A 26,490-nucleotide genomic window follows, 5' to 3' on the forward strand; every position below is an offset into this window, starting at 1 on the left:
ATCTGTGGCTGTTTCCTGATTCCCCCATCTTCCCAGTGTCTCCATGGTAGGGCTGGCTCCAGGCACTAGGGATGGCCAATGGAATGGGGAGGCTTCTGTGGCTATTGGGTCCTCTCAGTCCCTCTTGGAGGGAAAGACTCACTGCCAAAAGAGGTAGAGTTGCAGCTTCTTTATTTTTTTTTTCCGCTTGGGGTGGCAAAAATGCTGGATCTGGCCCTGCTCCATGGAAGACAATTTGTTATATCCCAGATGAGTGGAGTTCTATCAGTTCTCAGCCTGAGTCCTTAGGTCTTAATCCTGAGGATATTGTCCCATCATGGGGCCATTTCCATCCTCTCTTTCATACAGAAGCACAATTTTCCTTGCACAGACACAGGAACAGCAAGATCTTTCTCTGTCCCTTGTGCAAAGCAGGGGGCCAAATTCCATGGAAACAATGGATGAGATGGGGCCCTGGGCACATCCAGCCCTGGCAGTGAGATGTTCCCTCCCCTCTTTCTTTATGCTCCTGTTGTTATTTCATGGATTGTCTGGGATGGGGGAAAAGCTGAGTTCACTCCAGGTGGAGGGTAAAAAGAACCCTCAAAGTCTCAGGCCCCGACCCCTGGAGAACAGTGGGAGAACACTTCAGTATCCCTAGTTACTCGATAATAGACCTAAAAGTCGCTATATTACAACAAATAACCTTCAAAACCAGACTCCAACGAGAGACTACTGAATTGGAATTCATTTGCAAAGTGGACACCATTAAATTAGGCTTGAATAAAGACTGGGAGTGGATGGGTCATTACACAAAGTCAAACTATTTCCCCATGTTTATTTTTCCCCCTACTGTTACTCACACCTTCCTGTCAACTGTTGGAAATGAGCCATTCTGATTATCACTGCAAAAGGTTTTTTCTCCTGCTGATTATAGCTCACCTTAACTGCTCACTCTCGTTATAGAGTGTATGGCAACCTTGATTTTTCATGTTCTCTGTGTATATATATCTTCCTGCTGTATTTTCCACTGCATGCATCCGATGAAGTGGGTTTTAGCCCACGAAAGCTTATGCTCAAATAAATTTGTTAGTCTCTAAGTTGCCACAAGTACTCTTCTTTCTTTTTGTAGATAAATTAATGGAGGTTAAGTCCATGAATGGCTATTAGCCAGGATGGGTAAGGAATGGTGTCCTTAGCCTCTGTTTGTCAGAGGGTGGAGATGGATGGCAGGAGAGAGATCATTTGATCATTATCTGTTGGGTGCAGTCCCTCTGGGGCACCTGGCATTGGCCACTGTTGGCAGATAAGAAGCAGGGTTAGATGGATCCTTGGTCTGACTCAGTATGGCCATTCTTATATTCTTATGAAGGGAGGGAAAAAGCCTTGTGACAGAGTTTCTGTAGTGTAGTGGTTATCATGTTTATCTAACACGCAAAAGGTCCCTGGTTCAACACCATGCAGAAATATGCTGGCTTAATTTTCCCAGTTTCTACTGGCCTCTTCCTGCTGTTGTAGGAGCAGCAGTGATTTGTATGCTCAAAAGGTCTGTTATACTTCCCCTGCTCCCACTTTTGTCCCCTCTCCCTCTCTGAATGCCTGTGAAGTGGCTTTTCCCCCCTCGCTCCCTCCTGGACTGCTCATGGGATGAATGTTCTCGTTGAACAGCAGAAGAACTTCCAGCTAGACAAGGTGTCTGGGACTCTAATTAGGCAGAGATCACCCAGAGCATGGACACTGCCCAAGGTGGAGTGTGACCAACCAGATGCAGCCAAGTCATCTCTAGGTGCAGGCCCTTAAAAGGGGAAGGGGCCATGTGCTCAGGAGAGCACTCACAAGCTTGTACCGCCAGTGAATGCCCTTTTGCCCTGACCACCTGGCCAGTAGTTCTCTGTGTTGTATTTCATTGTGCCTCAGGAAGACTTACTTTCATCGTACCGTCCATAGTTGCACTGTGGGACACTTACCTTGCAGAATCCTGACATTTCCAGTGCTGTGCCTGTCCTGGGAGTGTGAGTATGCAAGTGCGAGTGTGACCCCGTCCCCGCTTATTTTGAGCTTAGCTGTCAGTATAATAAATGTGCTGCTTTCTGCCAAACTCTGGTGGGTCATTAGTCCTCCCTACGCTTACCAGCTGGCCCAATTTTGGGTAACACCTGCAATAACCCCAACCCCTGCATGGCAGAGCGTGGTGAAATGAGCTGAGGAAAAAGCCTTGGCAACAGCATGGAAAAGTTAGAGGATCTTGGCCAGTCACCTTTTGAAGCCTTGTGTCTTGGCTTCCTCTGCCCTTGAAGGTTGGCCTATGGAGGCAGGCTCTTCCTGCTGGCCTCCTTTGTATGACTTGCCAAAGGAGGAAGTGAGGCAGGAATGGGGCAAAAGAGGAAAGTTGAGCTGAGGAAGGCAGGGCAGAAGCTAAGCGCCTCAGTGCAGCTAAGTGGGGTTAGTGGAGCGCCACCATTCGTTCTACAAAGCCTGGGGAGATGCGGTTGGCTACTGGGAGGTAGAATCCTGTGCTTGGCTCTTGGCTTCCCAGGGATGGCTACTTGCATCCCAGGAGAAGAAGGATGGTTCTGGGTGAAAGGAAGACAAGCAAAGCTATGGGAGGAAATTTGGGTGCAGGGTGTTGGCTCTGCGCTGGGGGAAGGGGTTGGGGTGCAGGAGGGGTGGCGCTTACCCCGGGCAGTGCAGTTCCCAAAGTGATCGGTACACACAACCCTGCGTCAGCAGCTCCTAGGTGGGCCGCGCCAGGGGGTCTCTGTGCTCCGCTGCCTGCAGGCACCGTCCCCAGAGCTCCCACTGGCTGCAGTTCCTGGCCAATGGGAGCTGAGGAGATGGTACTCGAAGCAGGGGCAATGAATGGAGACACTCCCTCTGCCCCAGGAGATGCCAAGACATGTCAGCCATTTCTGGGAGTGGGATGGAGGCAGAGTGGGCAGGGACCCACCTTAGTGCTGCTGGCTCATCTCTGCACACCCATTGGGGGAGGGGAACAGAGGTCATCCATGTGCTGGTTGGGGTATGGGCAGTGCACAGAGCTGCCTTCCCTCCTGTGTCTATTACAGGAGGGGAGGGGGGTCTTTTGGCCTGCAAGGTGCAGCAGGTCAGACTAGATGATCACATAGGTCCCTTCTGACCTTAAAGGCTCTGAGTCTAAAAGGGAGAGGGAAGTAAAGGAAGTTTTTAAAAAAAAAAAAAAAACCAAACATTGTAATACAGGGATGACTCCAACAGCTCATTGTATAGTCCCGCCCCTTTCTTCCTCCACTGTGTGTTGAATGACCTGCAGGACATTGATTCTCTCATTCTATTGATAAACTGATACAACGTGACAGAAATTAAACCAATTCCCAGCAGAGAAAATGTCACAATGCTGTATTGGCTGGGAATCAAACACAAGTCAACTGTTTAGAAAGTAGCTATGCTCACCACTATACCACCAATTCCTCTGGTAAAAGTGTTACTTATGCTTGCCCAATGAGGCTAGAGCAGCATTGACGAGATTTTCTTCCTGTTAAAATGTACTGGATTCTCATCACTAAACACCTCCATCTTCACTTGGGTTTGAACCATCAGCCTTTCAATTAGCCACCAAAGTTGTTAATCAGAGGGTATGTCTACACTACGGGATTATTCTGATTTTACAGAAACCAGTTTTTGGAAACAGATTGTATAAAGTCAAGTGCACGTGGCCCCACTAAGCACATTAATTCGGCTGTGTGTGTCCATGTACCGAGGCTAGCGTCAATTTCTGGAGCTATCTCATAGCTGTTCCATAGTTCCAGCAGCCTCCCTCATCCATTGGAATTGTGGGTTGAGATCCCAATGCCTGATGGGGTAAAAACAGTGTCGTGGGTGATTCTGGGTAAATGTCGTCACTCACTCCTCCCTCTGTGAAAGCAACGGCAGGCAATAATTTTGCACCCTTTTCCCTGGATTGCCTGGGCAAATGCCATAGCATGGCAACCATGGAGCCCGTTCAGCCATTTTCACCATCACTGTATGTCTACTGGATGGTGCTGACAGACGCGATACTGCAGCGCTACACAGCAGCATCTCCTTGCCTTTTGCAAGTTAGCAAAGATGGTTACCAGCCATACTGTCCCGTCTGCTGCTTTGCAAGTTGACAATGACAGTTACCAGTTATACTGTACCATCTGCTGCTGTCATGTGTGCCCCTGGCTGGCCTCGATGAGGTCAGCGGGAGTGCATGGACAAAAATGAGAATGACTCCCCAGGTCATTCCCTTCTTCGAGTTTTGTCTAAAGGGAGAGTCAGTCCTGTCTAGACTATCGGGTAAGCCTACTAAAGAACCAGATAGCACAGCTGCTTTGGGTCACAGCCCCAGACATCCTGCAGAAATGATGAGCTGCATGCCATTCTAGGGGGTGCCCCTGCAACAACCCCACCCGTTGCTTCCGTCCTTCTCCACCTCTACTGGGCTACCGTGGCAGTTATCCCCCCATTTGTGTGACGAAGTAATAAAGAATGCAGGAATTTGAAACAACACTGACTTTTTTGCCTCTGCAAGCAGAGCTCAAAGCAGGAGGGGAGGGTAGTCTCCAGCTGCTATGATATTCCAGGCAGGACTGAATCTCCATTAGACAAAGCTTAAAGAAGAGAATGACCTGGGGAGTCATTTCCATTTTTGCCCAGGCACCCCCAGCCGAACTCACCCAGGCCAGCCAGGAGCACTCATGGGACAACGATGACGGATACTAGTCCTACTGTACTGTCTGCCGTCCGCAAAGGAAGGGAAGGGAAGGGGATACTGCTGTGTAGCGCTGCAGCACTGCATCTGCCAGCAGCATCCAGCAGACATACACTGACATTGCAAAAAGGTGAGAAACAATTTTTTTCCGTTTGCGTTCATGGGGGGGGGGGGCGGTGGAACGACATATACCCTGAACCACCCGCAACAATGTTTTTGACCCTTCAGGCTTTGGGAACTCAGCCAAGAATTCAAATGGTTTTCAGAGAGTGTGGGAACTATGGGATAGCTACAGTCGTCAGTCGTCCCTCCCTCTGTGAGCATCCATTTCATTCTTTGGCTTTCTGGTACACTTGTCTCAGCTTCCTAAGTTTCAGCACTGTGTTGAGTCCCTTTTGTGGCCTCTCTCCTTCATAGCCTTGGAGATTTTTTCAAATGTTTTGGCATTTCATCTTTTGAAATGGAGTTCTGATAGAACAGATTCATCTCTTCATAGAGAGATCAGCTTGAGTATCTTCCATACGGTCCATGCTGGAGCTCTTTTTGGATTCTGGGACTGCATGGCCACCTGTGCTGATCGGCACTCCACGCTGGGCAAACAGGAAACTAAATTCAAAAGTTTGCGGGGCTTTTCCTGTCTACCTGGCCAGTGCATCCAAGTTCAGATTGCTGTCTTGAGTGGTCACAATGGTGCACTGTGGGATAGTGCCCGGAGGCCAATACCATTGAATTGCAGCCACACTAACCCTAATCCAACATGGCAATACCGATTTCAGCGCTACTCCCCTTGTCAGGGAGGAGTACAGATATTGGTACTAAGAGCCCTTTATATTGATATAAAGGGCTTTGTTGTGTGGACAGGTGCAGGGTTAATGCGATTTAATGCTGCTAAATTCAATATGAATTCTCAGTGTTGACCAGGCCAGAGAGAGCAGCAGGTTTCCCCTATTGTTTCCTGCTCTTTTTTTCTTCACTAGCTTCTCTTCTGCACCAACTTGCCTTTTTCTTTTGTGAGCCTGGCTGGCTCAGTTGGCAAAGCATCAGATTTTTAATCTGAGGGTTCAAGTCCCTGGTTATGTGACACACTACTCATAAAGGTCTTACACTGTCTTTCTGCAGTCCTCTTTGATGTTTCTTTTTCTCTTCGGATTTTCCCTTTCCTCAGAAGGGCCTTTTTGTGTGTGGGTTTGAAGGGACAACTTCCTGACAGCCCCTCTGTCCTTGCAGCCCAGAGGAATAAAGGCCTCTGGGCATATAGCATGTTCCTTCCCTGCAAACACACATAAACACATAAAATATCCCTAAGGAATTAGAATCACCTGCTGCCTTCCCCTTTCCTGCTGGATCCCCAAATGAGAATGCTCTTCAGCCTAAACCCATGTCTCCTTTTTTCCCAGGGCTCCTCAATCCCAACCCTCAGTCCCTCCTATGCCCTGCTCCTCACTTCCAACCAAAGCCTACTCCTCTTCGCCCTTCTCCTCTGTCCCAATCCACAGCTCCTTCCTATTCTCAGTGCCCCTCAATCCCAACCCACAGGCCCCCCCTCCTCCTCACTCCCAACCCACAGCTTCCTCTTTCCCTCCAGCAGCAGGTGTTTCAGACCCCCTCAGGAAGATTTTCTTGCAAGTTTTCGTGTATGAGTCTGCATGTGGATTTTACAGTATGTTGGAAATATGTTGAATTGCTTACCAAAGTGATCACTTTTGGCTGGTGTTGGATTCCCAGTCCCCATGTTATAGGGACAGGAGAAATAAAGGGTTGTTATCCTTGTTGTGTGAATCAAAGGCAGCACAACTGTGCTTGGCAGACCTCGATTGAGGGACTCACCTTCAATACAATAGTGCTTGCTGGACAGGGATTCCAAAGCCAAGTGGGCTGGGGCCTGGGTCTTAATACTAAAATTTAGGTGTTAGACCAACTTTAGGACAGCGTGGCTGTGGAGGGATGAGTGAGTCCCTAGACAACATAGTGAGTATGGTGCCTTCTTATTTTCCCCCCTTTCCACCCAGGATGGTAGGTGAACTGTACAGAGGCACCTCTGGGCTTGCACTGACTAAGGACAACAGCTGTGAGTGGAGTGTGGGGGCTCATGTTAAAGGACTTTTGGTTGCTGGACTTACAAACCGTTGGGAAAAAGACACTGCCCAGCGTATTTGTGGGTGGGTCTTTCCCTCATGGTTTATGTTTATGTGTTGGGGCTGCTGACATGACTTCTACTAACCCTGGGCTTACATTGCAATGTAGACATACCCTGACAGGTCATCTATACTGTGATAAAATCCCTGTGGCCCAGCTGGCCTGGATGATCTGATTTGGGCTCTTGGGGCTCAGGCTGGAGCCCAGGCTTGGAGACCTTCACCCCTCGTGGGGTCTCGGAGGCTGGGCTGAAGCCCAAGTGTCTACACTGTAATTTTATAACCCTGCAGCACAAACCCCACAAGCCTGAATCAACTGACCCAGGGTTTGAGAATAGTGACTTGGAGGCGTTAATGGCAGTGTAGACATAATGCTAGGCTATGTCCACACTGTAATGAAACACCCACGGCTGTCCCATGCCAGCTCAGGCTCCCAGGCTAGGGCCATGGGATGGTAAATTTGCACTGTAGACATAGCTCAAGCTCAGTATTGGGCTCTGGGAGCCCTCAAGATTGGGAAGGAGTTTAGCAAGCAAAAATGGTAAAATGGCAGTGGAGTATTACCCTGGACTCAATGGCATTTCTCCATTGGCCTGTCTGCTTTGGGGCAGGGACAATAGCACATCCTGCTGCATTTGTTATTTCAAAGGGTGGTTTAGAATTTTCATTCTCACACGCGGTGCACAAAGAAGGACTCAACCCTCCGTGCAAACTAAATGAGCTGCTCACAGATTCTGGCAGTCACAATGAGCATTTGGTGTGAGAGCCCAGACCTGCCCCTGTCCCAGAGGGAGGTGGGTCATCTGTGACAGGCTGGACCACTGACCTCTCAGCTTTTAACTCCCAAACTTTCAGTAATTTTGTTATCAGTGCCTGTGAGTATAATTTAAACAGCCATACTGGGCTGGACCAAAAGACCATTTAGCTCTGTGTTTTGTTTTCTGACAGTAGCCAGTACCAGGTGCCCCAAGAGTTAATTAAGAAGGCACCACTGGGAGTAGAACCCAGGATTTCCTGTTTAACAAGACAAGTGCTTTAGCCAGCTAAGCCATGGTGCCTACCTGCAGTGAAAAACACCATATCTGCCCACACCTGACTCCCTGCCATCCCCACTGGGGCCTGAAAAGCTTTGCTTGTGTTTGGATTCTGCAAAGCAGAGGAGCAGGTGAGGTTTTCCTTGCAAGTTGTGTGTGTGTGTGGGAATCTTTGGCCAGGTCTGCACTACAAAGTTATTTCAGCATCATTACATTGATCAGGTGTGTGAAAAACACACAACGCTCCCTCGGTCGGCAGCTTTTGACTGGTGCACACACTGCAATACCACGTCTGGCAATAAAATTGCCCTGTTTTGGTGACAAAATAAAACCACCTTGACAAGAGGCCTAGAGCTTTGTGCAGCAAACTTAAAGTGACAAATTGTCAGTGTAAATGCTGTTGGTCATTATATCACCATAACTGGCCTCCACCAGTATCCCACCATGCCTGCCGTGAACTTACTTGCCTTTCATTCCTGCTATAGAGGCTGGGCCCCTCTCCTTTCATAGCTCCAGAAAGTTCTGACAGATGAGCCACTATCTAGACTGGGATTAGGTTGATAGAACTGCATTGCCAGCCTAAGTAATGTATTTACACCAACCTAATTTTGTAGTGTAGATCTGTCCAAAGAATCACACACACACCTTGGGAGTAAAACTTCACCTGCTCCTCTGCTTTACAGAATCCAAACACGAGCAACACTTGTCAGGGCCCAGTGGGGATTGGCAGAGCGTCAGGGGTGGGCAAACACAATGCTTTAAGTAACAGTAGGTACTATGGCTTAAGTGGTTAAAGCACTTGTTTAGTAAACAGAAGATCCTGGGTTCAAGTCCCAGGGGTGGCTTTTGGGGCACCTGGTATTGGCTACTGCCAGAAAACAAGATTCAGAGCTAGCTGGGCCGACGGTTTAAATTACACTCGCAGGCACTGATAATAGAGTTACTGAAAGTTTGGGTGTTAAGAGTTGATAGGTCAGTGGTCCAGTCCCCTGAATGTTGTTTTACCATTTCCACTTGCTAAACTCCCTCCCAACCACTATAAAATTACAGTGCAGACATATGGGCTTGAGGCCCCATGAGGGGCGAGGGTTTCTGAACCCAGGTTTCAGCATGAACACAAATATTTGCACCACAGTTTTTAGCTCCTCAGCTTTACATCCAGGAGCCCAAGTCAGATGACCCAGGCCAGCCCTGCTGTCATCTTTATCCCAGGAGAGATGGACTCTAAGGGAACGTCTCCATTGCAATGGAAGCCCAGGTGTGGTGCGCTGTGCTTAAAGCAGCACCTGGAAGCCCCATATTCACCACTCTCATATAATGATGACATGGTTTGTACAAAGTCTGCCTTGTGAGGTATCATTTCAAAACTCTTGATCTGTTGAACATTAATATCTTGTTGGATTGTGTATGCTCAAATTGGTTGAGAAGTTATGAAGTTTTGCTCTGAGTGCATTACTGAGATATGTTATGAGATTGGGAAATGCCCACCACCAGCCTTTCAGGTGTGACAAGGGAGGACCCAGACTCGCTTCTGGCCCATTGAAGGTATCCACACTCCCAAGGACTATAGCAGGAACCGTGTACAATGCAGATATCTTCTCCGAGACAGCACAGCAAGAATGGACACTGCTTGACTCACATCGCAGTAAAGGAGCTTTCTAGCAAGTTGGAAGAAACTATGAAAGAGGGGAAGAGACATCATGACTTGGCCTCTCTCCTCCACAACTCAGCAGCTGGAAACACATCTGGAGGACAAAGGCTGAACTGAACTGATTCAGAAATCAGAAGAGAATAACAACAATAATACTTTCAAACCAAAGTCCCCAAACAGACTAGCATTGATTTTTCAGCAGAAAATTTTCAGTTTGGGGAATTTTGTTTTCTCAGTCAGACCTTGCCAAGGGAAGCAGGGAGAAAATGTTTGGGTTGCCTCCTTCAGAACAGCTTGGCCCAGACACTAGCTCTGGTTCACTGCTCTGGCCTTGCTCGGGTTGAGGGTATTTTAATAATTTGGGCAGGTCCCAGGGTATTTGGGGGAGATGATGAGGATGTTACCTTTTGAGATAAAAACTAAAAAATACAGCACTAGAGAATTTTTTTAAAGAAATCTGGAATTTCGACATCTCATTTAAAGCAAGGGAGTGTCTGAGTTTCTGACAAGGTTTTTATTTGCAAGAAGCAATATTGTTTGATCTGCCATTGTACCAAAGAGGGAGATGGTTCTCTACAAAGGAAGGGTGAAGACCAAATGCATCCAATGAGAATGGGGGTCAAACCCATGTGTGCAGAGCACAATGGATTAGCTGTCCATCACCTTAACCACTCGGTCACCTCATCTGAGCTGTCAAGAAAGAGACAGGAGGGGAAATCTAAGGCCAGCAGAGATAGGGACAATAAGGAGTTTCTAGCTATTAAGCAGAAGCAGGGGCTGAATGAGCTCCCCCCTCACATCTAGTGAGGAGCTGGGGGAAAGACTTCAGGAACAGACTGTGTTTGCACAGATACACCTACTTTGCCTAGGTATGCAGCATGATGGGGACGCTTTCCCAAAATGACCAGTTTTGGCTGGTGGTGGGTTACAAATCACTTTCGGATGGAATGGAATGTAATGTTATTATCCTTCCTGTATGAGTGAAGGGCAGCAGAACATACCTAGTATCAGAGGGGTAGCTGTGTTAGTCAGGATCTGTAAAAGCAGCAAAGAATCCTGTGGCACCTTATAGACTAACAAAGTAAAAGCAGCAAAGAATCTTGTGGCACCTTATAGACTAACTTTGTTAGTCTATAAGGTGCCACAGGATTCTTTGCTGCTTTTACAGAACACACCTAGTCAGTCTTGATGGAAGGGTGGGTGGGTGAGGAATAGCTTTTATTGGACTTTGTGGAAGTGATTGAGATCATCACTCTAAAACAGTGGCCACCAATCATTTCACACTGTGTCTTCTTATCCACGGCTGTGGACCCTCGGAAGCCGCGGTCAAGAACCAAGGCTGGGAGTGGGGCTGTTGCTTGCTGGGGAGAGGGGTGCAATGGGTAAGGGGGTCAAGGCCGAGATGGGAGCCAGAGTTCCAGGCTGAGGGTGGGGTTGGGGAGGAGCTGGGACAGAGTGGGGCTGAGTGGTGCTCCCTCCATGGGCAGAGTTAAGGTTATTTGGGCATGTACCCTCACTCTGTATTCCCAGTTTTTCCAGAGTTTGAGTTTTACTGAACTCAATGTTCTGGAAGGTAAGAGATAGTCACAATCAAAGTTAACTCTCTGCTAATAAAGGCTGTTGTTAGTGACAAATAATGAGACTAATCCCTCATTGCGGTAATTCCACTGACTTTATGTGCTCTTTCTCCATTTTTAGTTCCAACAAAAATAAGCAAATTAAAACAACCTTGAGAATAAAATACTGTGAGAAAGCAGAAATTTTAGTAGCTCAAATATTTCAGTTTCTTCTGTGTCTTGTGCGTGTGTAAATGGGACAACATGTTAATTTATAAGCACATCTTTCATAACTTCTTTAAATATCCTTAGTACATTAACTGTATCAAGTGGGTTGTTCAATGCAGTGAGGTTTTCATGCATTGCCGAAAAAATATTTTTTCATGTTATGTAAATGAACACAACTCATTGAACACAAAATTGGGTATTTCATGCTGTTAACTGTGTCGGTAGCTCAAATTAATATTTTTTTCTCTCTCTCTCCCCATGAAAAAAGGAAGAAACTGTGAAAATACCCATGGGAGAAAGGGGGTTTCTGAGAGCCAGGGTAGATATGGAGATATTTATGAAAGGGGGAGAGGCCAAAGTAGGGCCTTTAGCTGGAGCAAAGGGGGAGGTCTTTTGTGCAGTTTCATTTTAGCCAGCCTCACATTCTGTAGTCCCTACTTTCCCACCACCCCAACAAAGCCAGCTGTGACTCCTGAGACAGCCCCACTGGTCTGGCCCTCCTCCCCACTGCAAAAACTGAAGAGCCCCCAGCACTCCCTCTCCTAGCTGGATCCCCGGGCAGCCAGAGCTCTCCGCAGAACTGCTGTGATTGCTCTCCTTGGTCTCTGGTCAAGGACGGTTACCAACTTCTCCTGAGAATACAGCTGAGAAATGACTCACCCTTCTCTAGATTCTCGCCTGTGGGCTCTGAGAAGCAGGATGGGCCCTGTATGATTAAGCCCAGGCTACATTCTCCTCACATCCCAGCCCTGGTATGTCGCCAGTAGCCTGCTGTCCTTGGGTAGCAGCAAAGGATGTTTCCCGTCATTTAGGAGACCCCAGCCTGGGACCAAAGTCAGCTTCAGGCTTCTCCTCTCTCCCTTCTTGGAATCAAGATCATGTTTTTACCACGAGTTAAAACAGCCCAAACCCCCAGAGTCTGGATCAATGTCAAAAGTTCCCAGTGTCTCCATGGAAGACAATTTGTTAAATCCCAGATGAGTGGAGTTCAATCAGTTCTCAGCCTGAGTCCTGAGGTCTTAATCCTGAGGATATTGTCCCATCATGGGGCCATTTCCTGCCTCTCTTTCCTACAGATGCACAATTTTCTTTGCACAGACACAGGAACAGCAAGATCTTTCTCTGTCCCTTGTGCAAAGCTGGGGGCCAAATTCCATGGAAACAATGGACCAGCAGGTGGCCTTGGGCACATTCAGCTGTGGCCATGAGATGTTCTCTCCCCTCTTTCTTAATGCTGCTGTTGTTATTTCATCGAATTTCTGGGATGGGGAAAAAGCTGAGTTCACTCCAAGTGGAGGAGAAAAAGAACCCTGAAAATCTCAGGACCCAATTCCTGCTACCAGGATCACTGAGGTGCTGGGAATCTGCATGGGAAAGGGACTGTGTGAATTGTCAAAGTTGGGAATGAATAACAATCTACAAGATCGACCTCATTAACCACTGACACAGGCTAATCCTGCTGCAGATAGAAGGGAAACTGGGAGTGATTCTTTGCTGTTCAGCCATGGAAACAGTGAGCCAATTGCATTGCAGTGAATGTGCTGGGGAAAGCTGGACTTCACAGGCAAGTGGAAATAGCAGATCCTAGAAACACCTGGAGCTCCCCACAGCACTTCTGCCACTAGGGTCAGGTGCTGAGTGACTCACTGTGCCCTGCCCATTACCTTCCAGCAGTGGGTGGCAACACCCCCCATCCAATGCAGGGGAGAGGGCTGAGTGTATCTCTGCACCCTGAGTCCAGGGCATGCAGTCTCTCTGCCCCACACATCAAATCTGGCCCTGCTGCAAAGTGTCCCCTAAGAATTAGCAACCTTCAGGACAGCAGGTTTGGCCCTCAGAGGAGGAAATGTGTCCCCTATGCTGCTTTTAGGCCACTGGATGCTCTGGAAACAGGAGGGCTCTGAGCGTAACCCAGGGGTCAGCAACCTTTAAGAAGTGCTGTGCCGAGTCTTCATTTATTTACTGTGTGGAAGAAGGGAAAGAATTGACAAGGATTTGTAGGGGATCTTAATGCATGTCAGTTTGTTAGCAAGAGTTAGGCCAGCTGTAACCCTAATGATGTGAGACTTGTAGAAGTGAGGATAGTGTGAGGCAAGTGGAAAAGAACTGTGTGAGAAGTTGTCACAGCCTTGCACTAATAACCAAATATGTAGACTGGTGCCCTTCAGAAGTGAGAAAAATAAGATAGCAGGATGGCCTATGTATAAACAAAATGCAGCTGTTGCTTATTATTGTCTGTATTATTGCTTGTTATTGTCTATAACAAAGGTATAAATGCTTGCTGTAATTGTTTTCTTGTTGAGAGACCTGTCCGGGACTGGGGCGACCCTGTGTCCTAGGGCACTCCCTCCCTCTATTGCAATTGCTGGAGAAATAATAAAGTATTTGATTTTGCCGCACCCAAACAAAAAGCGAGAACTGAGTTTTTCTCCGACAGTTTGGGGGTTCATCCGGGATGGCAACGCCTACTGAGACACAGGCAGCTGCTACGGATCGTTTCCCTTCGAACCCCATGGCGCCACAGAGAGATATGAAACCTTTTGAAATCTCTATAGGGGTGTCATCGGACTGTCCGTGGGGCCTTCTGTCTCTGTTGGGCTCACGCCATCTGAACTTATTGACTGTGCAGCAAGATAAGATGCAAAGTGGTATTGGAGAAAGCCCCAATAAGGTTAGTTTATAGCAATACTGGGAAACTGCTGGGTTGGCCAACAAAGTAATGCATAGGTAAATGCATTAGGTATGCACCGGTCCTGAGGGGTTTTTACCACCTCAAGAGGAGTTGTCATACCGCCTCATGGTATTGGGTCCGGATATAAGGTACAGATGCATCATGTTATTTGGAATAAAGGCCTTGGTGTGTATGTGTGTACACCAGTGTGAGTGACTGTTACCAGAAGACACCCAGAGTACCCTGTGAAGCGAAAGCTCGTGACCAGGACTACTCTAACGCAAGCCCGGTAACTAGTGGATCTTTAGGAGATCCGACCCATGGGGGCTGACTTGGCCTGGCATCGTCCGGTGAGGAAGCTACCTGGGTCTAGGAGCGTGTATACCCATCTTCCCTCCTTTTCTTGTGGGCTACTGACAATCTGATCATCTTGCCAGATGCAATCAGAGTAAGCGGCGCCGTCTCCCAGAGACAAGCCGACGCTCTTTGCTGAAGGGAGGTGTAGGAGGGTCGTGGCCATCCTTGTTAGCCTCTCCTGTGTGAGTACCCTGTAGGGAGAGATCCTTAGTTTGTGAGCCGCTAGTGCAGACAGGGCATCCTCCCTGTGTGTGTAAGTGGAAATGGGTGGGGGATAATCTAAATTTTTCACCTCATCCCCTAAGGGTATCCCAACATGTTACATGTACGTACATTATGGTCCTAAAACCTGCAGATATTTAGACAATTGGAATCTTTACAAGCGTGAAAATCCATCTAAACAATGCCCTCTAGAAGGTATCTTCAATCTAGATAAGATCATACATCTAAGAGGAGCTTTGAATCACCAAAAAAGCCTCTGACATAGTGTGAGCAATTTGTCTATTGAGGAAAGGAACAGATTAATCTGAAATTCAGCTTGACCCAGAGATAAAGAGAAAGATGCTCTGCGTTCAAGGTCAAAAATCAACGCAAACTATGCTAAGTACAAAGAAAATCTGCTTTCGGCCCCAGCTGGCTGTGAAAAAAAAATATAGACAGAGGCAAACCAAAGGCAATACAAGTTACAGAACTGAGATTACATTTGCAAAGCTTAACTATCCAGTGAGATCCAACAGTGTGCCTTTGTGACCCCGGAGCTGGTGTGGCTTGGTGACATGGAAGAAGCCAGAGGCAGCCGACCTGGACTGGAATCTCTGAAAGAGATGCCACAGGAGATTCCAGGGTGTAAAAGAACAGCCCTCCCAAGAACGGAAGCATGTTGGAAATTCTGGACAAGCTGTATACAGGATAATCTCCCGTTCACCTCTTCCCCCTTCTCTGAACGTTATACACAGATGTGGCCAGTCTGGACGTACATGTGTGAATATGAAAATGGCTTAGGGCCTGGGGCATTAATGTTTTTCTTGAGTGATGTGGAAGCGTTCCCAACACTCTCCATTGTTGTTTTATTATTTTATTAATGAAGCTTTAAAATTCAGTCATATGGTGTGTTTTCTTTATCTTCCCCCAACGTCCTGTAGTGTTAGACTGATCACCTGACACAAGAGATAGATTGGTAACAGAAATTCGTCACAATTTGGTGAGCAATTGAGAAGGGGGGAGCCCTGCAGAATTTACACCATCTATTTGTTTTACCCTTGTTATTTTAAGTTTGCTTTGCTTGGTGCTGTTGGTGTTATATGCTGAGGACTGCATGATTAAAGGTGTGCCCACTCTCAGCCACAGTAAGTCTGAGAACTAGAGAGAGGTTTAGCATTCCTTTCTCCACCCTGGTTGACCAGGAAGGGTGGCAGGTGGATCTACCCCCAGTCGTAGCAGGACTGGGCAATAGAGAAGATGTAGAAAAGGGAAGAGATGTGTACTTGATAACTAGAATTGAGCAATTAAGAGCATAGAACATGAACTAGGCAGCAACTCAAACCAACGCCCAAGGCAAGTTGCAAGCCTTGAGACAGGACTTGCCGGTAGTTGAGAAGCCCACCCTCCTAGCTAAACTGGTAGTGGAACAAAGTTGGTGCCCATGGAAGAGATGGTTCAGCGAGAAAAGCAGGATCGGGCCCAAGCGGGCAGGCAACAGACAGAGATTGGAAAACAGGTTGGAAAATTTTGAGGGCATAGTGGAAGGAAGGAGTAAGTAAGTCTAAGCATGGGGATTTCAAATACCCAGGACAGTACTTGAAATGGTGATTTGAGTCGATAAAAGTGGCTGTTGGGAGACAAGCAAGTGATTTAAGGAAGAAGTGAGAAGTTAGCTCTGTAGTTGCTGGAGGGAACAGCAGTTGAACTTTGTAAAAATGCTAAGGAGTAAAGTCCTTGGGGTCTTTAAAATGTCAGTAAATAAATTCAGGCAAAGAAATTATTAGATTGCAATTATTTGGCTATAAACAATTTAGTCGAATTAGCTAAAGAATGTATATAGTGCTATGTAATTGAAATCCTATTAGACTCTAAGGGGCACTATAAGAAGTGCTTTCCTTCCAGTGTTTGAAAGCAGAAGTTAGTAAAAAGCCATCAAAATTCTGGTAAAGTTAATTATGTCCCTTTTAAGGTAAGAATCTTTAAGCTGTGAATAGCTTTGGATCCAGAAGCAAGCCAGAAAGCATCTGTATTAATGCAAATTATCTAACCGATAAGGTAGGAGCCACTGAAACCTGGGCTGCCTATGAAACAAATACAAGAAAATATGGGGTAATTCCTCTGTTTTGCCTGAAATCAACAAGGATATTTGTATATTTTAAGCGATGATTGATTGCTCAGAAGAGGTAGAGCTCTGGTTTTTTTTGGCTTTCAGATAATCAGAGAAAACTGATGCCAGCTGAACAGCATTCAATGTATCATGCATTTACTGGCACAATAGGAATTATGTTTTGTGTTCTATGTTCTGTCTTGGGGTGTTTGTCTCGTGGCCAGAATTGTTGTGTTTAATGTTTTCCTGGGATGGGCTGGTTTGGAATCAGGCAGAGGGGTTGGATTGGAATGCAGATGCTTGTTTTGTTTAACTTTGGAATACAAAGTGTTTGGATAAATCAGGAAGATGTGATATACTAAAGTCTAATACATTTCCTTAAGTAAGAAAAAGAAACTTCATTGACCAAATCATTTAACTGAAAATTGTTGTTAAAATTTGCATACCAACAGTCTTTGGAAGCAAATACATGAAAAGTTAACCCACTCCCCATATTGTACATGGGATCCTTCTGGCTGCCTCAGATTTCTAGCCAGAGGGCTAGGGATGGTGGGAAGCAATTGGTCTAGAGGTTGTATTAAGTGAACTCCTCAAAGTGGGTGTGCTTGTCCTGGCTTGTTGTGCCAAAGCTCTGTAATAAAGTTAATTTAGTGGAAGGGTATATGTGGCATATATTGAATAATAAGACTAATGTACTGTATAAAGGCAATGTTTATGTGTTCATGGTTGAGAAAAAGGTGTATGAGTGAAGAGTGGAAGTTTCCTTTGTAGGTTAAAAGAAGCCAAGAAGGGAAGAAGGAAAAAGAACAGAATGAATTAACTGGAAAAAAATAGCTAGCATGTTCAGTCTAAAGATAAGACACTGGCCCCATTCAAGGACACTGCTCACAGCTAAGACTTAGCTGACAACCAAGAAAAGGGGGGGGGGGCTTGAATGTGCCCAAGCAGCTATGAGATCTACAAAACACTGCCAGGCACTAATGAAATGTGTTAGGTTTCTTTTCTCACAGGTAAAGAAGCGCTACCCAAAGACCCTAGCAGCCCTGCCACTCGGAACCAGTAGACTGGATCTATGTAAAGGTCCTCCAACGAAAGACTGCTTTGGCTCCATGCTGGAAAGGCCCTTATTAAGTCCTGCTGACTACCAACACCACTGTGAAGTGCCAAAGACTGACTGTCTGGGCCCATGATTCTCACTGTAAAAAAGACCCCTCCACCTCAGGAGAATTGTCCTACTGATGATTAGCCTATTTCTCCTTCTAGCTCCACTGTGCCTTTTGGACAGCAGGGAAAAAGGACAAAGTGAAGTGCTAGTAACCTCTCCCTTGTCCACTGACAAACCTACTGTGCCTTTGGATTTTTCTAGAAGAATCAAAACCATTACAGGGTGATGTGCTGGTGCTCTCCCATGTAGGATGCTGAATCAGGATATCCCATATAAGTGAACAATTGAGTGGAGAATAAATGGATCAGTGGAAATAGAAATCTACGATATCACTACGAATGAACCCCAAGAATCTGTAATTGAAATTGATGGGTTCCATAGTGAAGTAGATATGCTGGCTATTCCTGGAATTTGTACTGTGTTACATCCAAGAAGCCCTTATTGTTATTTGGTTACCCAATTAGTGAATAATCAAACGAATACCCAAAGAGTTTGTTCTGCCACTGGAAATATTACTTGTATTTAAACCATTCTAGAGACTAATAATGTAACCCGTACCTTATTGCAATACACCCCCTCCTATGCTATTAATGTCAATGGCTCTTGAAAGTACCTGAGATTAGTTAAAGATATACAACCAACAGATGTGATATAGTACTACACCAAAGAGAAATGTATTAGGATATCAATGAACTGTGATTAATACAACACTAGGGACTGTCAAATTTACATTGCACTTATCCAGTTCCCAGATCACCTCTACATACCCAAATTGCTCACAAGGGGCTGCCATTAGATTAGCGCAACAGAGGTCCTGGGTTATTTCCTCTGGAAGAAGAGGGACTTGACCCTATGGGATGGGGCCAATAGTGCAGCAACCACTTGGAATATTTTTAAAAGCCAAGAACATGATGAGAAATTGGGCCAACTAGAAAAGGCCATTAGCCTTATTTCTGGAGCTCATCTAACCCAAATACAGGCTGGAGTTGGTGAGTTACATGTTGTTTCCACCCTTAGTTCTATGATCCAGAAGTTACTGACAGAGATAGTAAATTGAATATCACTGAGGCTGGGAAGGCATTGCAGTGGGATCTAGTATGTTTAGAAATTCAGGATTTCCTGAATGACCAGCTGATGGCCATTCGGAGTGATCTTGAGCACCAGACTTGGCCCACTGCCCTTACAGACACATCAGGAGTACCATCCGATCTGTGGCTATGGAGACATACTGGAGACTTTCTGGGTGGAAGTGTGGACATTCACACTGCTCCTTCCAAGCATTTGGACCGTTTAGGGGGGTGTGGGCTCCCACATACCGAATCCTGAGGGGTCGATGGGGAGGATGCATGTGGGACTGGATTATTCACCGAGACATCTGGGAAGTTAGACCACTTGGTATACCTAACTGATTTCTAGTCAGTGCCCCTAGAATAACACCTGATATTTTGGATAGGAATAGGGAGTCAATGGACATTTGGCTGTTAGAACCCCTACAGCTTCAGTGTATCCATAAACCGAAGCCAGGGGAAGTTGTCACTGTTCATGACAACTTTTGCTGGGAGGGTAGAGGACAAGGAACTATCCTGACAGGACACCTACTTTTTCAAGCTAATAATAGCTGTGTGTATGTTAAAACCACCACATTGCAAGAAATACATTTTAATCTCATTACCACTGCAGGCAATCATATTGTTTATTGGCCTGCAGACAGAATTTTGCAAGTAGCTCTAAGTTTCCAGAAACCCTTTACTTAGACCAGCTTAGTATCTACCGATTTCAAAATTTGCTTTCATTGTTACTAGAGGTTCGAAAAATCTCTGAAATACAAGGGCAAATTCACATGCTTCAAAATATATATCAAGTTGAAAAGTATGCCTTTCATACAGCTTATAGAGTGTCTATTTTCTGTACTAAGTATGACGTATTGTGCTTTATAACTAAAACTGTACAATAACCTCATCATATTATTGCTATGGGGATATTATTGCTTGCATTGCTGTTAGTTAGTTTAGGATTATGTAATTGTTGTTGTAAAAGATGTAATAATGGTAATACCTTTCATGTCCATGCTAATCATGCATTGTCATTTCATCCAGTGAAAACCCCCTAAGGTTGAAACATGTGATGTAGAATCAGAAATCCATGGCTTAATGCAAACAGAGATTTGAAAATATCTGTTGTACTAGAAGTACAAAGGGGGGGAGTGTGGAAGAAGGGAAAGAATTGACAAGGATTTGTAGGGGATCTTAATGCATGTCAGTTTGTTAGCAAGAGTTAGGCCAGCTGTAAACCTAATGACGTGAGACTTGTAGAAGTGAGGATAGTGTGAGGTGAGTGGAAAAGAACTGTGTGAGAAGTTGTCACAGCCTTGCACTAATAACCAAATATGTAGACTGGTGCCTTTCACAAGTGAGAAAAATAAGATAGCAGGATGGCCTATGTATAAACAAAATGCAGCTGTTGCTTATTATTGTCTGTATTATTACTTGTTATTGTCTGTAACAAAGGTATAAATGCTTGCCGTAATTGTTTACCTGTTGAGAGACCTGTCCAGGACTGGGGCGAGCCTGTGTCTTAGGGCACTCCCTCCCTCTATTGCAGTTGCTGGAGAAATAAAAAAGTATTTGATTTTGCTGCACCCAAACAAAAAGCGAGAACTGAGTTTTTCTCCGACAACTCTGATTTAAGGTTTCGCGTGTCAGTAATACATTTTAATATTTTTAGAAGGTCTCTTTCTATAAGTCTATAATATATAACTAAACTATTGCTGTATGTAAAGTAAATAAGGTTTTTAAAAACGTTTAAGAAGCTTCATTGAAAATTAAATTAAAATGCAGAGCCCCCAAGACTGCTGGCCAGGACTGGGCAGTGTGAGTGCCACTGAAAATCAGCTCATGTGCCGCCTTCAGCACATGTGCCATAGGTTGTCTACCCATGGTGCAACCCATAGCACACATAGCCCATCTGGGGATGTAGCTCAGTGGTAGAGCACATACTTAGCATGTATGAGATCCTGGGTTCAATTCCCAGCATCTCCAGGTTCCCTGCTGCTTTGCTCATGCCCTGAAGGGATGTGGCCCAGCAATCTCCCTGCGCAAGTTTCAATCCTGCTCAGTCGGGGGAAGTGCCAATTGCATGGAGGGTCTGCTCCACAGTCACCTTGGTACATTTAAGTTTCCCACCTGCTGTGCTGCTTGGGACAATAGTAGATGAGAAGAGTGAATCCTCCAGCACTGGAGGAAAAGGTCCCATTTGCACAGACTGAGAGGCAAAGAAACAGAGGGGCAGTCGGAGGTCAGTGATTTACACCCAGCAGGGGACACTATCTTTTTGAGGCAAGTGCAGCTTGCGTGGGATGGTGCTGATGATGGTTAGAAAAAAGGCTGGAGTCAATGACAGACAAGAACGGGGAAGGGGAAGGGGAATGGCAGCCCCACAGAAGGCCCTGGGTGCTCAGATGCCCCAGTTATTGCACCCTGGCTTGTCGTAGAGAGAGAAAAGACACTGAGGGACCCAGCCCCGTCTACAGTGATCCCATGGACAAGAATCTGGTTGGGAGTGGGGTGAAGGTTCCTTCTGGGCAAAGTGGAGCTGAAATCTGTCAGTCTCCTGGAATTTAAGCAATGGAAACTTCAAACCCTGCACGGGTGTGGGCTGAGGTGCATCGGCAGAAGGTTGGGCTGGACCGGGGCGGCAGGTTTGTATAATTTTTGGTGGTGCCCACAATGGGACCAAGTCCTGCCCCACCCACCCCCACACAGGGCCAGCAATAGGCCGATTCACTGAATTCCCCTGAATCGGGTCCCGCTCCTAAGAGGCCCCTGTGCCCAAACCCCAGTACGGCATACTAGCAAGAGCCGGTACGCTGTACCGAGGTCGCCTGGCTTCCCCAGGGGGCATTTAAAGAGCTTGGGGCCCCCGGAAGGGGCTGGAGCCCCAGGCTCTTTAAATTACCACCAGAGCCCCACTGCTGGAACCTTGGGATAGGGCTGTGGGGCTCTGGGGGCTATTTAAAAAGTCCAGGGCTCCCGTTGCTTCTACCGCCGTGGCCCTCTAAATAGCCGCTGGAGCCCCACTGCTTCCCCACAGCTCCTGCAGGACTGGGGCAGTAGAAGCAGGGGAGCCCCGGGCTCTTTAAATAGCCCAGAGACCCAAGCTACTGCTGCTATCCCGGTGCTGAAGGAGAAGGAGGAGGAGGGGTACTTACCGTACAGGGTGGGCTGTACCCCCTGTACTCTCACCCTCTGCCCGCAGCCAGCCCCTGCTGCACCCCCTGCCCACACCAACCATGCACCTTGTGCCCTGCCCGTCCCCTCTACCCTGCCCGCTCCAGCCCATCTCCAGCCAGCCCTGCAGCACACCCTGCCCGCACGAACTCCTGCCTCCAGCCAGCCCCACACCTCCTGCCCACAACCAGCCCATCTCCAGCCAGCCCCGCACCCCCTGCCCTGCCTGCAGCCAGTCCGTCTCCAGCCAGCCCTGCACCTCCTGCCTGCAGCCAGGCCAACGCACCCCGACTGCACCAGCCCTGCCCCCCTGCAGCCAGCTCTGCACCCCCTACCGTCTCCAGCCAACCCGTCGTACCCTCTGCTGCCCTGCATGAAGCCAGCCAGTTCCCCACACATCCCTGTCTGTACCAGCCCTACACCACCAGCCCTGCACCTCCTGCCCTGCCTGCAGCCAGCCCCGTCCCCACTGCCCGGTCTCCAGCCAACCCCTGCTGCACCCCCCTGCCTGAAGCCAGCCAGTCCCACACTCCTCTGTGTCCAGCCCTGCTAACCCCTGCCGCACGCCATTGCGGCCCTGCCTGAAGCCAACCAGCTAGCCCCATACACCCATCTCCAGCCAGCCCTGCACCCTTGCCCTACCAGCAGCCAGATTCTACATCCAGTCAGTCCCTGCCCTGCCTCCAGCCAGCCCCATGTCCACTGGTGCCCTGCAGTTCCCAGGGCGGTAAACCTGCACACCTGCTTCAATGAGAGGGGTAGAGAGCAGCTGGGACTCACACATGTGCACACCCTAGGGTGACCAGACAGCAAGTGTGAAAAATCAGGATAGGGTATGTGTGTGTGTGTGTGGCGGTGTAATAGGATCTTATATAAGAAAAATACCCCAAAATCGGGACTGTCCCTATAAAATCGGGACATCTGGTCACCCTAGCACACCACCAAGGAGTGGCGGGTATCCACACATATGAAACTCATTTCTAGCTCAGGCCCATCTTTTTAAAAAAGAACTTTAGGTAGGGTTAACATACATCCATATTTTCCCGGACATGTCAGGCTTTTTGGTTCTTAAATCACTGTCTGGGAGGAATTTTTAAAATTTAAAAATTTAAAAATTCCTCCTGGGAAAATACAGACGTATAGTAATGCTATTGGTACAAAAGATACATACCGTGGTACATCCCTTAAATCAGAACTTTTTATAGGGAACCGGTTCCTAAGAAATGAAACTCTTTTTCATATATAAATTTTTAATCATCCCTGCCAGGCCCTGCCGAAAATGACTGCCCAGAGTTAGAGAACTGTCTCAATTCTCATTGGACAGATGGGGAGGAGCCTGAAGTACAGAGAAGAGAAGTAACCTACCCAAGGGCATACACAGCAAGGCGATGGCAGAGCCAGAAAGAGAAGCCACCAGTCCTGACTCCTGTTCTAACAAACAGCAAATGCCCCAACCCCCACAGGTGGGGACAGAGCCCAGGAATCCAGATGGTGGAGAAATTTCATGGAAACCGTTTCTGTCAGAAAATTCCATTCAGCCTAAACCAGTTTGTTTCTCAAAATCAAAACAAGTGGGATGAAAGTTCTTTGAAAATATATTTTGTTGCATAACAGAAGCATCTCCTGTTTGTCAGAGTGTGTTAAATTGTCTCGTCACACACAAAGAGGAGATACTTAGATCTCAAACATTGGATAAGATGCTTCAGTCTAAGCTAAGTAGTTGCCGCTCTTAACAATTTCAAAATAAAAAAATACAAATAAAAGAGACTATTTCAGCTAGTCTATTATGTCATAATCTTCTCTGAGCAAATGTGATAGGACACTTCATATTATGCACTACTCCTAGTGACACTCTCCAATGGATACCCATCCTCCACCCACTGTGAGTTAGGTAGGAGCAGATCATTAGTATCCCTACTTGAAAGAGGGAGAAGCTAAGGCTGAGAAAGGAGAATTGACAAGTCTTAGGTCACACAGCCAGTCAGTGGCAGAGTTGGGAAAAGGACCTAAGAGCCCTGATTTTCAAACTAACCATCAGATTTTGAATTTCAGACACTGAATGACCTGAGTAAAGTGCTCTCAGATGAGCTCCAGACCAACAACAGTGCACAGTAATTATTCAGTAAGTATTTTAGGAGAACTGCAATGTTAGAGAGAATCATGAACTGCTCAGAGACCATTAATGCAGAGAAGCAGCAAAATTCATCAAACATATAAGTGGTTATGACTTATTTCCTTGGTTTTAAAAGAGAACAAGGACCTGAGTCTCCTCCCTGTCAATAAGCCCCTGCTCAGCCAATCAGGGTAGAGGCTGAGGACAGGAGGCTGAGGGTTCTCACCAGAGAGCCCAAAGGATGGCCCAGGTCACTGGTGGGGATAACTGCCCAAGCACTATTTCAGTTCCACTCTTTTGGGTGGACCTCCCAGAGTGGGAGCTGCAGAGCACTCCCCCACAACACACACACACACACCTCTCCTGGTGTTGGGAGGGGAACAGGAGAAAGGACAAAAGAAGCAAGAAATGAAGAGAAAAGGAGGGATGGATGGAGGAAAAGATGAAACCAAAAGGACAAACCCTAATGTCCCCAGTGATTCCAAGGGACAAAATCCCAGGTGCGGGAATAAAATTCTGCCTCCTTAAGCTCGTATTTTCCATGCCTAGAATTCAACTGTCAATAGATGGATCAGACTGAACAGGTTTCAAACCTCGAGGAGGCTCTTACTTTCTAAACAGGGATGGCTGTTTTCTAGTAAAATCACTAAAATGGAAGGAGAACATTCAAAACAGGTTCCTCCTGGTGCTCACGTCCGTAAACCCGAATACTCTCGCAATCCTCAAAGAGAGACTTGGAGAAGGAGACTTGCTGAAGCAAAGCCACAGGAATCTCTGAGGTTTCCCTGGCCCCTTGCCCCTGTCCTGCCTGGCTTATGTCAGCATCGCTCTGTGAGGTCACCACCTCCCCATCACCTTTGACCAATAGTGTGAGGTCCTGCAAAAGGCCTTTGTGATGTCACTGCCACACCTCTCCCTTGCTGTGCTAATGTCCTTCCCCTGGACAGGCACTTTGGAGGTTTGAGCTACTCCCTGTGGATCACCCCACTCAAGGAGTGTTCGTTCTAGGAAGCAAGCCAGCTAGACAGGAAAACATCAGATGCTGCCCCCAATGCTACACTCAGTTTTTCAGAAATTAGTTGACTTTATGGCCAGAAGAGACCATTAAAGCATCTAATCTGACCTCCTGCATATCACAGGCCTCTTGTATGACAATAGCTACTTTTGGGGCAAACACATTCCAGAAAGGCATTTAGTTTAATTAAATGACATCAAGAGATGGAGAACCCACCACTTTCCTTGATAGCTTGCAGCCCCAGCTCCAATTTCACATCTTTTTCAAATGAGGACATCAAAACTGGAGGCAGAATTCCAATATCAGTCTCACTGATGCCGTGTCTTCTGTGACATTATTGACATAATCTGAAACTGTATAGATCACCGTTGCGAACACTATTCTATATTTGCAGCCAATATTGTAGAAAGGTTGTCATGTAAGGGGTCTATGGAGAGGTTATGATTGGCTGATTAGAATTATGCTATCTCTAGATGTGTATCATTCTTGTAGTTGACATTTGAATATTGGCTCTATGCTGCCCATATTTCAAACTTGTGCTATGCTTCTAGGGAACACCCTAGCCAGATAAGTTGGTGTCAGTTCTCCCTAGCCTGCTTGATGGCCTGTTAAGGACCATCATCTATACAATCGACCCATTGAGAGAAGGCAGATACGCCTTGTGACTCATCAAGGTATGCAGGGACCTGCCTATGGACAGAATTCTAAGGGTTTGGCTACACTTGCAGGTGTACAGCGCTGGGAGTTAAAGTTGTCCTCGTACAGTTGTGTAGGGAAAGTGCTGGAGTGTGGCCACACTGACAGCTACCAGCGCTGCAGCGTGGCCACATTTGCAGCGGTGTTGGGAGTGGTGCATTATGGGCAGCTATCCCATAGAGAACTTCGTCCCATTTTGGCACTGTGGGTTCTGGGAATGGGGCAGAGGATGTGGGTCATTCTGCTTCCTGTCCCAACGCCCCATGATGCATCACTTCACATCCCAGCAATCCCTATTTTTCCATCCACGTTTGGCGCCATCTTGCCTCTTTCAATGGCTTCTGTGCGGCACGATTTCTGTGGGAAATGGAGCCCGAACTGCTGAGGAATATGCTGACGAGTCTCACCAGCACATCACGTTTGGCAGTTGAGCTATTCCTTAAGATCCAAAGTGATGAGGAGTCTGACAATGATAACGAGTCACCTGATGCGTATGACACTAAATTGCTTCTGGCATTCACGGAAATGCTCAGCACCGTGGAATGCCACTTTTGGGCTTGGGAAACAAGCACTGAGTGGTGGGATCACATCATCATGGAAGTCTGGGATGACGAGCAGTGGCTGCAGAACTTTCAGATGAGAAAA

General features: G+C 46.8%; 1 protein-coding gene, 1 long non-coding RNA gene and 2 other non-coding genes across 4 annotated transcripts in view; 3 read left to right on the plus strand and 1 right to left on the minus strand.

Moving 5' to 3' along the window:
- LOC115637192 (zinc finger protein 436-like) overlaps window positions 1-26,490 on the plus strand; it is a 346,365-nt gene that overhangs the window by 144,039 nt on the left and 175,836 nt on the right. The window lies entirely within an intron of this gene.
- Window positions 4-8,859, minus strand: LOC115637196. The gene is made up of 3 exons (XR_003997203.1): window positions 8,765-8,859; window positions 8,398-8,400; window positions 4-15 (listed from the first exon to the last, which is right to left on the minus strand). It is a non-coding gene; the product is annotated as an uncharacterized LOC115637196 (long non-coding RNA).
- TRNAV-AAC lies at window positions 1,376-1,448 on the plus strand. Its single transcript has one exon. It is a non-coding gene; the product is annotated as a tRNA-Val (tRNA).
- Window positions 20,762-20,833, plus strand: TRNAA-AGC. The gene has a single exon. It is a non-coding gene; the product is annotated as a tRNA-Ala (tRNA).

Source organism: Gopherus evgoodei, chromosome 19 (assembly GCF_007399415.2).
Source record: "Gopherus evgoodei ecotype Sinaloan lineage chromosome 19, rGopEvg1_v1.p, whole genome shotgun sequence".
Taxonomy (NCBI): Eukaryota; Metazoa; Chordata; order Testudines; family Testudinidae; genus Gopherus; species Gopherus evgoodei.